At 38.4% G+C, this 13355-nt stretch overlaps 1 long non-coding RNA gene across 1 annotated transcript in view; it reads left to right on the forward strand.

The window, feature by feature from the left end:
• Positions 1–9434: 9434 nt before the first annotated feature.
• LOC309442214 overlaps positions 9435–13355 on the forward strand; it is a 35117-nt gene continuing 31196 nt past the window's right edge. The window contains exons 1-2 of the long non-coding RNA XR_014184564.1: positions 9435–9527; positions 10582–10644. This is a non-coding gene — a long non-coding RNA (uncharacterized lncRNA). The remainder of the gene's footprint in view (positions 9528–10581; positions 10645–13355) is intronic.

Genomic DNA, 13355 nt, shown 5'->3' on the forward strand with positions numbered 1-13355 from the left:
GTATTGTAGGTAAAGGCAAAAATCTGACAAAAACACCTCTTTGCTACACAAAATTAGTGTGTCATTAGAACTAAGAAAGGTGTGAAAGGAACAGGAGGAAAGAGACATATGTAGAAGTATGTGAGAACCTTTGAATCCCACAGCTATATAGTATAATTTCATAAATAATAAAGTTTAATATAGTAATTCTTTTTCTATTGTACTGCTACACAAACAATTGTTGTAGTTGTCACTGCTCTTACAGGTTTACAAATGAGGGGGAAGTGGAGGCAGCAGCAAATAAAAAGATAGCTCCCTTATTTAGAGAGCAAAGTGTGTCAATCTGTTTAGAGACCCTTTTTGCACTGGGTAACATACACTGGGAACTTGTCATTGCCAGCATTCACAGGCACTTCTGCGAAGCTCTCCAGGTGCAGTTGTCAAAGGGGTGTTACATGGAAGAGCCTTGCCTCATATAAATCTTTTCCTTGGTATTTTGTACATCAGCGAGTTGTCTGTGGGTTTACATCAGATCCCTCTTTCCACTACATTGTCTTTTCCTCGTGTAGCTACACTTCGCTTTTGTTTGTTTTACATTTTTCCTTTACTGTGAGAGGTGATCCAGATTTATGATGGGCTATTATCCCAGCTACTACTGTGGAACAGGTTGTGCCAGAGTTGACACCATTTGCTGTTACGGTGGCTTGAAGGGAAGGCCTAAAAATGCAGACAATACTGAAAAAAGGGTAAGTGAAGGAATGGGCTTACTTTCTTATTTCTGAGGTCTTGGAGATCTGAGGACACAAAGGTAAGAAAGGGCTGAGGCGAAGCAAAAGACTAACTGCCGTAATGGGGATCTGGTGCAGTTCCACACAATTATATCTTGATAATATTCAAAATATGATTGTCTTCTGGCAAAACCCAGTATTAGTCTTCTAAATATATCAGAGGGCTTTGACTTACTGGTATAGGCACTGAAATATATTTTCACAAGTCTTAAAATTAGATTCTGCATTCAAGAAAACCTGTAGAGTATTAAAAGTTCTTGAGGGAATCTCCACTTTTTGAAGCAGAGTAATATTCTGTTTCCTGCCCATTGGATAGTGAAGTTTAGAAAGTATGTTTCTTAGGAAACTAAAGTGGACAAAATGGCATTATTTTAAACTAGAGTAAAGCATTCAATGTGACAGCAGAAGCAGATGTCACAGTATGGATAAATTTGTAAATATTATGGAAGTAGCTTTAAAGCAGGAGAAAAGGAAATGAAACCTCTGTGTTATGGATAGCAGCAAGATTTTTGGCGGAGAACTGAAGAGCTGAATTAAGAAGGCTGATAGCAGAGCCACAGACATGGAACAAAGAGGACTTTTAAAACATTTTGAATGCCTTTGAAGCATTCCTTGATGATGCTGTAGCCATCTGTTGATTGACATGTTGAAGACAGGTGGCAAGAAAGGGATCAGAGAGTGAGTTGACAGAGTTGTAGAGTTGGATATCATCTGCATAGAGATGATGCCCTTTGTTGAAACTGGCAATGAGATCTCCCAGAGGAAAGGGAGAAATAAGAAAAAATAAATGAAAAAAAAACCTCTGAGAAATACACACAGTTGCAGTATTCTCTCGTGTATGCAAGTGTATATTCAAAACAATTCTAACTCTGACTTTATTAGGTTTTGTCATGATTAACACTGGTATGAGAGAGGAATCAATTCCACATGTCTTCTGTTAAACAGTGCTTTGGGCATCATCACCAGGTCATGCTAATATTTGCAATTGACAGGGTTATTATTTTGAATGTGTCTCTGAATGGATCAGGTCTGCTCAGCAGTGTATCTACTGCTGGGGATGTGTGTTTGTAGAGATATAAGAGCCCACATAATTCATACTAATTAATAATAGGAGTGCTTGGGCCTAACTACACGTGCAGTGGAGTTAGTACACCCATACTACTATGTCCATGTAACACAGTACCTCCCTCCATGTAGCGCGTGTAGGTGCTAACCCTGCTGCAGAATCTGCAGAGCCACACTAGCTTCCAGTTCTTGTTGGCTCTATTGCATACAGATGGTTTCTGACCTTGTTTTACTGGTCTTGATGTACAAGGTGGTGTTAGGAGTACTGCCAGTATACACTAGCGGCTAAATATCAAAGTCCTTCTTTGTCTTTATCTGTCACTGTTACAGTGACACAGGACAACAGTGTTCATTGGGAAGATTCCTGTTCTTGATCAGCATTTCTCAACGAGGCCTGGCCACCTTCTGTAATATGTACAACTTAGATGTCTGGGTTTGAAAGGGGTGTTTCCACTCTGTCTACCCAAAATCTTCTCCATTCCCCCCAAAATAGCACCAGGACTAGCAATTTTTGTTTGAGTGATAGAATGCTAGACTTTATATTTCACTAAGTGGAAAGCCACATTTATACTCCCCTGAAGTCTCTCTGATTGCATACCATAAGCAGGTTGACAAGGAACATCACCTTGCCAGTGCAACCTCAATGAGCCCTTCTGGCCAAAATTTTCAATTACGGCAACTTAAAGAAAAGTGACCAGCTTGTCAGAGATATTCAGCACACTTACTTTCAACTAAGTTAGCACATTAGAAAATCAGGACACGGTTATTTTAGTGCTTATATATAGGTTAGAACCAAGCTTCAGATGCCTAAATTTGAAAATTGTAAAATGTGTCAGCAAAAGCACTATAAGAAGCCTGATCAAAATGCAATATTTTTCTAAAGCAACACCCTAAAGAGGCACTGTAGTTCTCTTCCATATATGACAAGCATATGAAAAGCTCTAGGATAAGGTCTCATTAAGATGCTGCAGTGAACTGCACTTTGATCTCAAACACATGTTCCACCTCAACCGCACACTCTGTGCAACGATGACTCTACTTTTGAGACAGGATGAAACAACATCTAACACAGCCCTGTGCAACCAGGTAAACATAACACCGTGACACATTTATCCTACCTAACTCTAGACTTCTAAAATGGTGTTGTGTATACCTCAGAAACTAATTGAGATTCTTATTAATTAGGAGGGAGAAACAGGCACTTTTAAGTCACGATACATGTGACTTAGGTTAGACATTTACCGCAGGATAATATTAATCAGGCCTTAGAAATGCAGCCTCACTGAAACTGAAGGGACAGGATAAGGCTATGGTAATAACCAGGAGTTCCTTAAACTATGCACCCATATCAGCTAACCATACCACTTTATCCTTTCTTGCAGCAGCTCACCAAAAATAGAGCTAGGATGGTGAACTACTGGCCTTCAGAAGTAGCAACATCTGCAGACAAAAAATTGTCAGCAATGCTGGCTTGGTGCACATGTTTGGCAGCCAGGGATGCTCTCACAAGCGCTTGATATTGAGAGTTGAGTCTTGAATTTTCTGTTTGCTACCGCTTTGAGGTGGAATACTGTAGTAATATAGGATCTGGTTAATAGTTTCCTGATGCACATGGCCTTCAGAGCAAGTTGGAGGTATAATTACAAATTGCTTTGTAACTTGCCAGCTTGTGTAATGCGTACAGGCATTTAAACACTGTACTTGCACACGCGTTTTATTTCCTCCTTATCACACCGTGTAGTTAGACTAAGGCCTTGTCACTGTGTATCTCTTTACACAAGCAGTTGATTTAATGCGGGAATATTTACATTTCTTCAAGGAAAAAAGAGAGTAAAATGTAGAGATTTTAAGAGCAGGTGCACTGCAAGCCAAAGAAGAAAATTGGTTCAGCAGTTGTTTGCCATCGTGTTTTTAGATTAATTCCTACTGCATATCACTGCAGGGCTAGCAATGAACATTTCTTGTACATTTTACTGAATTACTATCGATGTGTTGGTTTATTTTCCACAGGGGCCTTGGATTGGGCAATGTTCACAGCAGTCCAGATGTGAAGACTGGTTCCTCATTAAGTCACCCTGATCTTCTAATCCCAGGTTCACATATTTCTAGTGCTGTATTTTATCCGATGGTTTTATCTAGCATTGTATCCAGGTCACATGGAGTTTACGGAAAACTGCTTGAAAAGCAGTCTCTGGGGTGGTGTTTAACAAGGTGTGCAGGAGGATGTTTATGGGGTGTGAGAATGGGAGTCCATTCATTCTCCATGTTGAGTGTTACCGAGCCCAGTTCTCTTCTAACCTTGTCCTGGTGCAACCATTACAGGGGAGAGCAGACTCTGAGCTATTGTTTATGTATGTATGCAGTGTCTGCCAACCACGTGTCTGCTACCCTACCATAAACCGTGCCCTGGTGCTTGGCACTTGCGTCTCCACCAGCTGGCTAGGACCCGGTCCAAAGAACTGAGATCCGAAGTTGTTTTGGGATAAAATACACATTTCCCTGTGTTTTATCAGTGCAGTCTTTGTCAGATTATCAAGGGGGCAGTGTAAAACAGATAATGCCTGTACACTTTTTCTGCTTTGACTGTTCTAAAGGCATGTAAATCATGTAATTGGCAAGTATATTTTTATCACTTGGCACCCAGAACTGTTTCTGAGAGAAAGTGTATTTCTGGGGCATAGTCTTTGAATATCTGTGTGTATATCTATATATACACACGCACACATGAAATGGAAACTGCACTAAAACACAGGATTATGCTAGCTCTCAATACTCTGATTAGCTCACTGAACTAAAAATAATTAGTATAGTTAATCGTTGGAATACAACACAATGAGAAGCACACACCTTATAAATCACATTTTTTTATTATTATCTGTTAAGTATCTGGCTGCTTGAGTAATATTTTACAACTTTGGTTAAATTCACCTTGTGCTCTTCAAAGCCAGTAGCAACATTTCCAGTTTTTTTAATACTATGGGATCAGACACCTATGCTCAGGGGGTTTTAATTCAGCACTGCATTACTCCGGTTCCAAGATCTGATCTGTGATTTGACCGCTATTTTCATTCAGCAAAACTAAAAGATTAACTATTTCTAAATTTATGAGCTAATTAGTACACTAATACAAACCACATTTATCATTTCCCTGAGTTTGCTTAATCCTTCTTCATTACAGAAGTCAGTTCAGATGTCCATAAAAGCTCATAGAAAAAAAAAACCCACGTATTTGTTTTCATTTTCATTAGGGAAAAGTGAAAATTCCTAAAGATCCTGGATAGACAGAGCCACATTCTTTTGCTCTCATTAAAGTCCTTTTAGTTACAGTTGTTAGAGGAGGAAAACACTGTACAGCTCTAGGAATATGTCTGCAAGGTTGCCAACACCAATAACTTTATCACTAGTTTAATAAGATTTAGTGTTTTTCTTATAAAGCTCTAGCTCCAGAGTTTCATGATTATGAAATAATATTATCTTCCATTAAATGTGTATGTTAAGAGCCCTCGTGGTTTCAAAGAAAGTCTTGAAAATATAAAACTAATGGCTCAAGATTCTAATTAAGAAAGTATAAGACCTCCAGATTAATTTCTTTAAAACTGAGATTTTAGAAGCAATCTCAGATTTTGAGAATTGTTTATTAATCTAAATATTGTGTCAGTAGTGGCACTAATTCCTGCAGGACTGCTCTACAAGTGTTTCTGTATAGAATCTGGTGCTACATTCGTGATATTATTTTCCTACTCCAGAAAGTTAGTTTAAGACAGAAAAAAACTACACGTTTTTGTGATTTAAATGCATCAGCGCCCTGAGACTTAGGGTTAAGAGTTGGTTACATATTTCAGATATTGGAGCCAGACAGCAATTCAGTCTAATAATGTGCATGTCTACTATTTCCTGAAAATTTGCTGGTACATGACCCCTTATATGCATATATGTGACCCTACAACAGACTCTCTTATGTGGTGCCAAAAAATGGCATTAGCTTCAGCTGCTTCATTAAATTGCTACCCAAGCTGGTCTGGGGAGACCTTATTGTGGCCTTGCGGTACTTAAAAGGGGCCTATAAGAAAGATGGGGACAGACTTTTTAGCAGGGCCTGTCGCAATAGGACAAGGGGTGATGGTTTTAAACTAAAAGAGGGGAGATTTAGGTGAGACATGAGGACACTGAGGGTGGTGGAACACTGGCCCAGGTTGCCCAGAGAGGTGGTAGATGCCCCATCCCTGAAGACATTCCAGGCCAGGCTAGATGGGGCTTTGAGCAACCTGATCTAGTTGAAGATGTCCCTGCTTATTGCAGGGGTTGGACTGGATGGCCTTTGAATGTCCCTTCCTACCCAAACTGTTTTGTGACTCTGTGATTCTACATTCACAGCGTGGGGTGCCAGCTCACGTGGAAGCCTCTGCTCCCCTCCAGCTTCACTGGAGTTATCCACAGAGGAAGAACAAAAGCCCTTGAAATGCTAGACCAGAGTATTTTGCGCACTGTCACAATGCTGTTTGTCCTTCTCTCTGAAGAAGGCACTTGAAGTGCACTGTTGAATGGCTACCTTGAACCAAGTTACTCCTTTTAAGAGCCCCCATCTCCTCCAGCCATCAATGAGGCAGCATACCCTGCAGACAAGTAGTCTGGCTTTTAAGCAGCACTTATCAAATAGACTGCAGCTGTGACAGACTCTACTGTTCCCAACTAAACAGTCTGTCCCCGAGACAAGGTTAGAGAAATAGTCCCTGTAATTAATGTTCATCTTTTAATATTATCAGCTGGAAAGAGAAGTAAATGTGACAGCAGTCAGCAACTGCCAAGATGTAGATCCAATATTTGAACTCATAAAGATCTGAGTCATTAGAATACTGGACTATTATGGAAATGAGAAAAGTGCAGGTTAAAAAAAGATAAAGCTTGCATAATGTCATACATATGTACTGGGGAAAATAAGTGAGGCTAAAGAATATAATTTGAACGTATGGGGAACATTCATGGGGGTCAAATTTATCTGAGTGCTGCAGACTTTGCTGGGCTTGGGCTGGGTTCTTGATCTGAACTGCCCTCCAGAAGAGCCTGGTGGTACCCCTTAGTTGTGAAAGTTCTCCTGTGGGGCTTAGCGTCCACAGGCTAATATTGCTTTTGGGAATATTCCCCATGTTAATGTGAAACCAGATTGTATTAGTATTTTAAGGCCAGCATTTCCTGACTTTTAAGTGCCTTACTGTTCTGACTCCCTACCTAGGCCTTCTACAAGGAAGTGTACAAGAACTTTTTTAGAAGGGTCAAGATCCAAATGCAACTTTTCAACAAAATTGAAACATTTTTCTAATTTGTTTTTTACTATGTTGTACAAATTTCTTTCATGTGTGTGTCTCACAGTTTTTATATTCCCACAGAGGTGTTCACAAAAGAAGCTCCAAATAAATATCAGCAGAAGTAACTACATAGAGCAAATGTCCTTAGTGCTCTGGACCTTGAAATGCAGCTAACAGGCTACTCAGAAGTACACACTTATTTTCCATCCTATTCAGGATAGAATGCAAGCTTCTACTTGAATTACTTCAAAATCATATGCTTAAATCCTGTTCCATGACATCCTAACTTCATTTTTGTATTTCTGATTATGTATAACACCCTGTGCTTTATTCCTTTGTGTATTTATTCACTATCTATTCACTTTAACCTATTAAAAAAATGTTTAGGTGCTGCATCGCAATTTTAATTAAATGCTAGTGGTGCCTACAGTTAAGCATTCCTTGTGGCTTAAATACTCAAAATAAATAAAAAACAACCTTAATTCAGTATTTAAAACCAAAATAGTTTCCATAATTCTGTTCATCTCTAGAAGTAAAGAAAGGACTGTTGATGGAGTTTTTAAACAAAACCATATTTATGCATAATCATTATCCTCTTGTTTTCCCAGAGACATCTTGTCCAAGTGTCCAAACATGCTATGTCAGTGGGGTAGTGCCAAGCTGAAGTTGCTCAAATCAATTATTGTTTTGGGGTTGAACTTCAAAAGCAGCAAGACTGTTCCAAAATGAAACGGGTAGTCCTGCAGAAATAATGAGATACCTGATACTGCTACTTAACAAAAATTTTGGGCATGGAAATGAAGCATTACAACAGCTCAGTACACCACACAACTTGAAATAATTAAAAAGACTGTTTCTTTCTCTAAAAGCACTTAAAACATACTAAAAGGCTTCAGTAAACCAGCATTGAACACTGCAAGTACATACTGGGAACAGATCTGTTTTTCCCCCAGTTTTGTACTCATACATTTGAGCACTCTTGGGAAGATGCCTGCATTTTCCCTCAACGGTGGCTGCTTTTCAGATGTTCTAACCTACATAAATTCTTAATGTTTTACTATACTTTTTGCAATGGAGATGTTATTGGTTAGGTAATAAGAAAAAAAAAACAGTTCTACCATGTAATGTGCATTTTTTGCACCTTATGAGAATATTGAATAGACTTCATTATTTTTTTCAATACAAGCCTAAATTCTACCATTTGATTACCTGAACCAAAAGCATTTCAATTTGCCATCCATCACCCTGACCAGTGTAAAATGCTGAATATTCAGATTAAATTGGAACTTTTTTTCTATGAATAAGGAATTTGATTCAATTCTGTAATATACAGTGTCTCTGGGGAGAGGAAATTGAGCTGAAGGTCGCTGAAGGCAAGTGAGAAAATTGTATTATCCAAATACAAAATTCTTTTTCTTATCATCAAAACCTGAAATACAGCCATGGGGAATAAGGGGGTCAAGAGAGAATTCAATTAGAGATGAAAATGGAAAAGGTGCATTTTTCAACTTAGCTTTCATTTTTCCAAACAAGTGGCAGCAGTGAGCTGCATGAGGACAATGAAATATTTGTCAAGCAGTTTAAACTTTTTTTTTTTTTTTAAAAAAACAGAAATGAGAAAACATTCTCAATCAGTTATAAAGAGATAGTAAAAGTCCATATGAACATGGAGTCTCCAATTCTTCATAGTCTTAACCGTTGCAGTTTTACCTTGTTAATCAGTGGTACAGGAGAGATAATGAATATGTAATTGCAAAAATTTATATGCATAAAATTGTCTTGTTAAGGAAGAACAATTCTCAAATATTTATAATCATTTTCCTCTCTAAGGCAGCTTGTTATGACAATTTTTGCACTTTTCCCTCCTTAACTTAAGTTGTTAAATGATAAATGTTCAAAATAATTGTAGAGGCATGGTGGCATTATGCCATAAAAATGCTTGCTTTTCTCTTTGTTTATTTGAGTGTTTATTTATTTTAGTGTAGATTCTGAGAACTTATAAAATGAACAAAACACTGTCTGATGTGGCCACTTCTGAAATGTTACCCATTACAGAGAAAGTGATTTAGCAAAGAGCTGCTCTTGCCGAGTTCTCGGCTGCGTGACTGGTGTTGCTGCCACCATTACACCTGTGCCTGCAGGGTAGACTTCCTCTTGTTGAAGGCATTTGTTAGAGGAAAGAAGGTTTCCTGTGAGATCCTAGAATGCTAATTTAGCAACTTCCTGAACTTGCTGCGTAATTTATAGAGGGATTTACAATACTAGCCTGAGATAGCTCAGGGGTTCTTCTTTTGTGTCTGTACTTGTCAGGTTTGTTTGCAGTAATTTCCTAAGCTTTTGTTCTTTCCAAGATGAAACCACTATGGTATTTAGAGACACCTTTCTATATTGGGTAAGTGATAATTTTTAATAGCTTATCAATACATAACCATTTATAATCTGTTTAGTTAGGATAGACTTTACCATATATAACCAGCCTTTCAAATACATTTTAATACTAAGGAGCACTTCATTCATATTGCAAGTACCAGTTCTGAGTTTGGGTTGGATCCAATATTAGCTAGAACTTAGTGAAACTTTTCTCATATTCTATGAAAAGTAATTTGGAAATGTTACTCTTGAAGGCAAACACAGTTGTCCCTGAGGTATAACCTGGAAAGCAAATCTTCAGACTCTGTAATAACCTGAGCATTGCCTTTTTGGTGTATTTGTACTAGTGTATGATTATTAAAAGCATTTTATATTGACTATGAAGATATTTTGCCTTTCAACAAATTAGTTCCTTTTTAAAAAACTAAAATTAGCATTCACAACCTTCATTCTCTGTTCGTGCAAGCGCTGTATGTGCATATGTGAAATTAGGACTTCTGTTGCTTTGTGAGCACATGCACTCAGTGTTGTTGGGAAGCAGAAACAGTGACACGGTACTCAACACATCTCTGAATGTGTGACAGAGGTCACAGAAATGAATCATCTCCCCCTAAATTCAGAGGTCATTTAGAACACATGGCCTGAACCTTCCCCAAAGTGGCCTTTTCTGGTTCCATGGTACAGAAATCTCAATTCTTGGATTTTTTTGTGAAACAAAATTGTGGTTCAATTTTGTTGGCTTGTTTCATTTTAAGTATAATGAGTTGCATTATAGACACTGAAATGAGCTGGAATGAAATTATTTCAGTGGGAATTCATTTTCTGTACATGTGTGCCTGTCTGTATTTCCAAGTGCCAGAACACCTCTGTAAGCTTAGTGCCTAATAGATTCACTGGCTTTCAGTGGAAACAAAAATGCTCTTCTGTTCAGATTGGGTTACAAGATTGGGGTCTTTGTAAAATAAAATTCCTACATGATGGATCAGGAGTGTCTGCATATTACTTATATAGAGTTTTGATTTTTTTTTTTAAGTTGAAATAAGACTTTATTTAATTTTCTTTTCAACCTATCATAGGAACAAGAATTTCATCCACAGTTGCTGAATTTTTCAAAGTGAAGGAAAAAGGACGTCACATAGGTAAGATTATTCAGCCTGGTTCTATTTGAATCTACTGAACTTTCTTCTATTTGACAAAATGTAAAATTAATGTTTTTGGAATCTAGGGACTTCAATAACCTAAGAAAATTAAAAAATAAAGGGAGTTTTACTGAACTGAAATGAAATAGGTTGTTAGAAGAAAATCAGCCTCTGGTAAAGGGAAGGGAAGAAAAATGATGAAGAGAAATAACATTGACAGAAATCTCAAACATTATGGAAACAAGTAGGTCAAAAGAGTTGTTCAAAACAATATACCTTTGGAGTATATATTATCAAAAGTACCATTAATTCTTTAGGCAGAAAGACACCTGAGATCAAACAAATGCAAATTTATAGCTAACCATTAAACAAGTACTTGGGTGGTGGGAACAAAAGAAAATATATACAGTGCAGAAAATTAAACCAAGTGTTTATTAGAATTAAAAGAAATTATACAAAAATAATGTGAAAATAAATGTAAAATAAAATTAATGCACTGGATGTTTCAAAGCAAACTTAAGCCTCAGTGTTTGGTAATAAAGTTCTGTGCAGTTGACCTGCTGCAGAAATTTTATTATTAACTCCTAAGATCTGAGGAGGATAATGAACACCAATGTCGACCACCTGGACTATAAGAGGAACTTCATCTTTTTAATTAACTTTGATGGACTGTGGGTTGCTGGAGAATACAGCAAAATAGAGGTTATGCAGTAAAGCAGGTCGGGGAGAGACAAGCATCAAGTAGAACTACACATGTTGTGAATGTGTCAAGATACAGCAGAAAACCTTCACTTCCCTTCAGAGGTGTCACTTTAGGAACAGAGGATGATGGCAGCAAAGAAAGAAAAGGGTTATACAAAAGGCTTAAGGATGGTTGGCATTGTGTATCTCTTGCAAGGTGTTGGAAATCCTCAGCTTGAACGAACTCAATGGGAATTAGGGCCTGGGTACCAGCTTGCACTTGCAAGGCCAAAAAAATGATGTAGAAAGTCAGAGATAAACAGTTAAAGGTCACATATGCATTTGGTGGCTTAGTGCAGGCAAATCGCTTAGATCAGGGGTGTCAAACTCATTTTCACCAGGGGCCACGTCAGCCTGGCAGTTGCCTTCAAAGGGCCGAATGCCATTTTAGGACTGTATAAATGTAGTAGTTACATTTATACAGTCCTAAAATGGCATTCGGCCCTTTGGATGCAACTGTGAGGCTGACGTGGCGCCCGGTGAAAAGTAGTTTGACACCCCTGGCTTAAATATTAAAACACTGCTTGAAAGCACAGCCTGATGACTGCTCTGTAGTGAAGTGAAGGAAATATGTCATCTAGGTAAGAGACTGACCTACTTAATTAAATACTTTTGGGAAGACTTTTTAAATGTCACAAGTGCTTTTCCACACAGTGTTAGGATTATGCCATCAAGCATTCAATGATCCAGATTTCCCAATGGGTAAGGCAGTAAGCTCAGCACTATTGTATTTCACCATGGGGAAAATATTACACAGATGGAGCAGGAGACAAGGTACTTTGCTAGAGCAACATGGCCACGTGGAGCTGTATGTCCCTGAGGTCCTGGGCTGGTATCATTAGTGACAAAGTGCAGCAAGGCTTGCATGCTGGTGAAGGGACAGTGCACTTTTTACTACTCTGCATCATGGATGGCAGCCCGGGGATGATCCAGGCTCCTTGGAGCTATTCCAACTCCCACCTTGTCCCTCTGTGGCTGTACTGCCCCTGGAGAAGTGGGGGGAAAAAAGTATTAAAAAAAGAAAACTTACTGTTCCTCATAAGACCCTTGCTGGACTCGTGGAAAATAAGCATCAAATGCTTAACAGTATGGGACTGTCCTTTCCAAAACTGTTCTTCAGTTTGTTGCTGTTTTACCAAGATATTTATAAAAGTCCACAAAGAGTGGAAGATATATATTTGGAGATGGACACCCGGAGGGAGCTCTCTTGAGTAGGTGACAAATTTTTTTTATGGCCATGTCAATACACATAATACATAATTTTAACCCTGAAGTTTTCAACTTCAGCAACTTGCAAACGCTGTTGTTTTTTTGTGGGCCATGGTATGCTGACCGAAGGATCCATTCCAGGTCCCGTCGATATTGCTGGGGGGTTCATCTCTGACTTTAAGGGAGCATGGCTTTAGCCAGCAGGGTGCAGCTGTGTACACGTCAGATATATGGGAATTTCCTATCCACATGGCAACAGCATGATTTCTGAACAGCCACGTGTGCAAATGGTGTTAAGTATAAGAGACCACCTGGTGGAAAAAGGGTCTGCCCAGGGAACTGCGATGTGAAATGTACTCTGATAAGAAGGAATACATATGTTATATCTGTATATTTTGGATCAGAATTTAAGTGAGATGTTGAACACCTTGAGCTATTAATGGTCTCGGCGAAACTTAATGCTGCAGCCAGCTGGATACTACTTTAGTGGGACAAATAAAGATGCAAATGTAGTAGAAGACAATTTTATTTGGTAAAGTGTAAGTGGAATAAAAGCAGCCAGAAGCTGACAGAACTGGGTAGCCATACTCTGTGAAATTGTTTCTTCCGTTTGATAGAAGTGTGCAGAGTGGCAACTCCCTCCAAATGTTTAATTCTCCATTTTTATAACTCTACAATATGAGGGAAATATCCTAACGTGAATATAACTGTGTTCCTTTTGTTTATAAGAATAAACACCTTTTCTTTCATCTGCAGAGCCA

This window comes from Streptopelia decaocto, assembly GCF_964273445.1.
Source record: "Streptopelia decaocto genome assembly, chromosome: 1".
Classification (NCBI taxonomy): Eukaryota; Metazoa; Chordata; class Aves; order Columbiformes; family Columbidae; genus Streptopelia; species Streptopelia decaocto.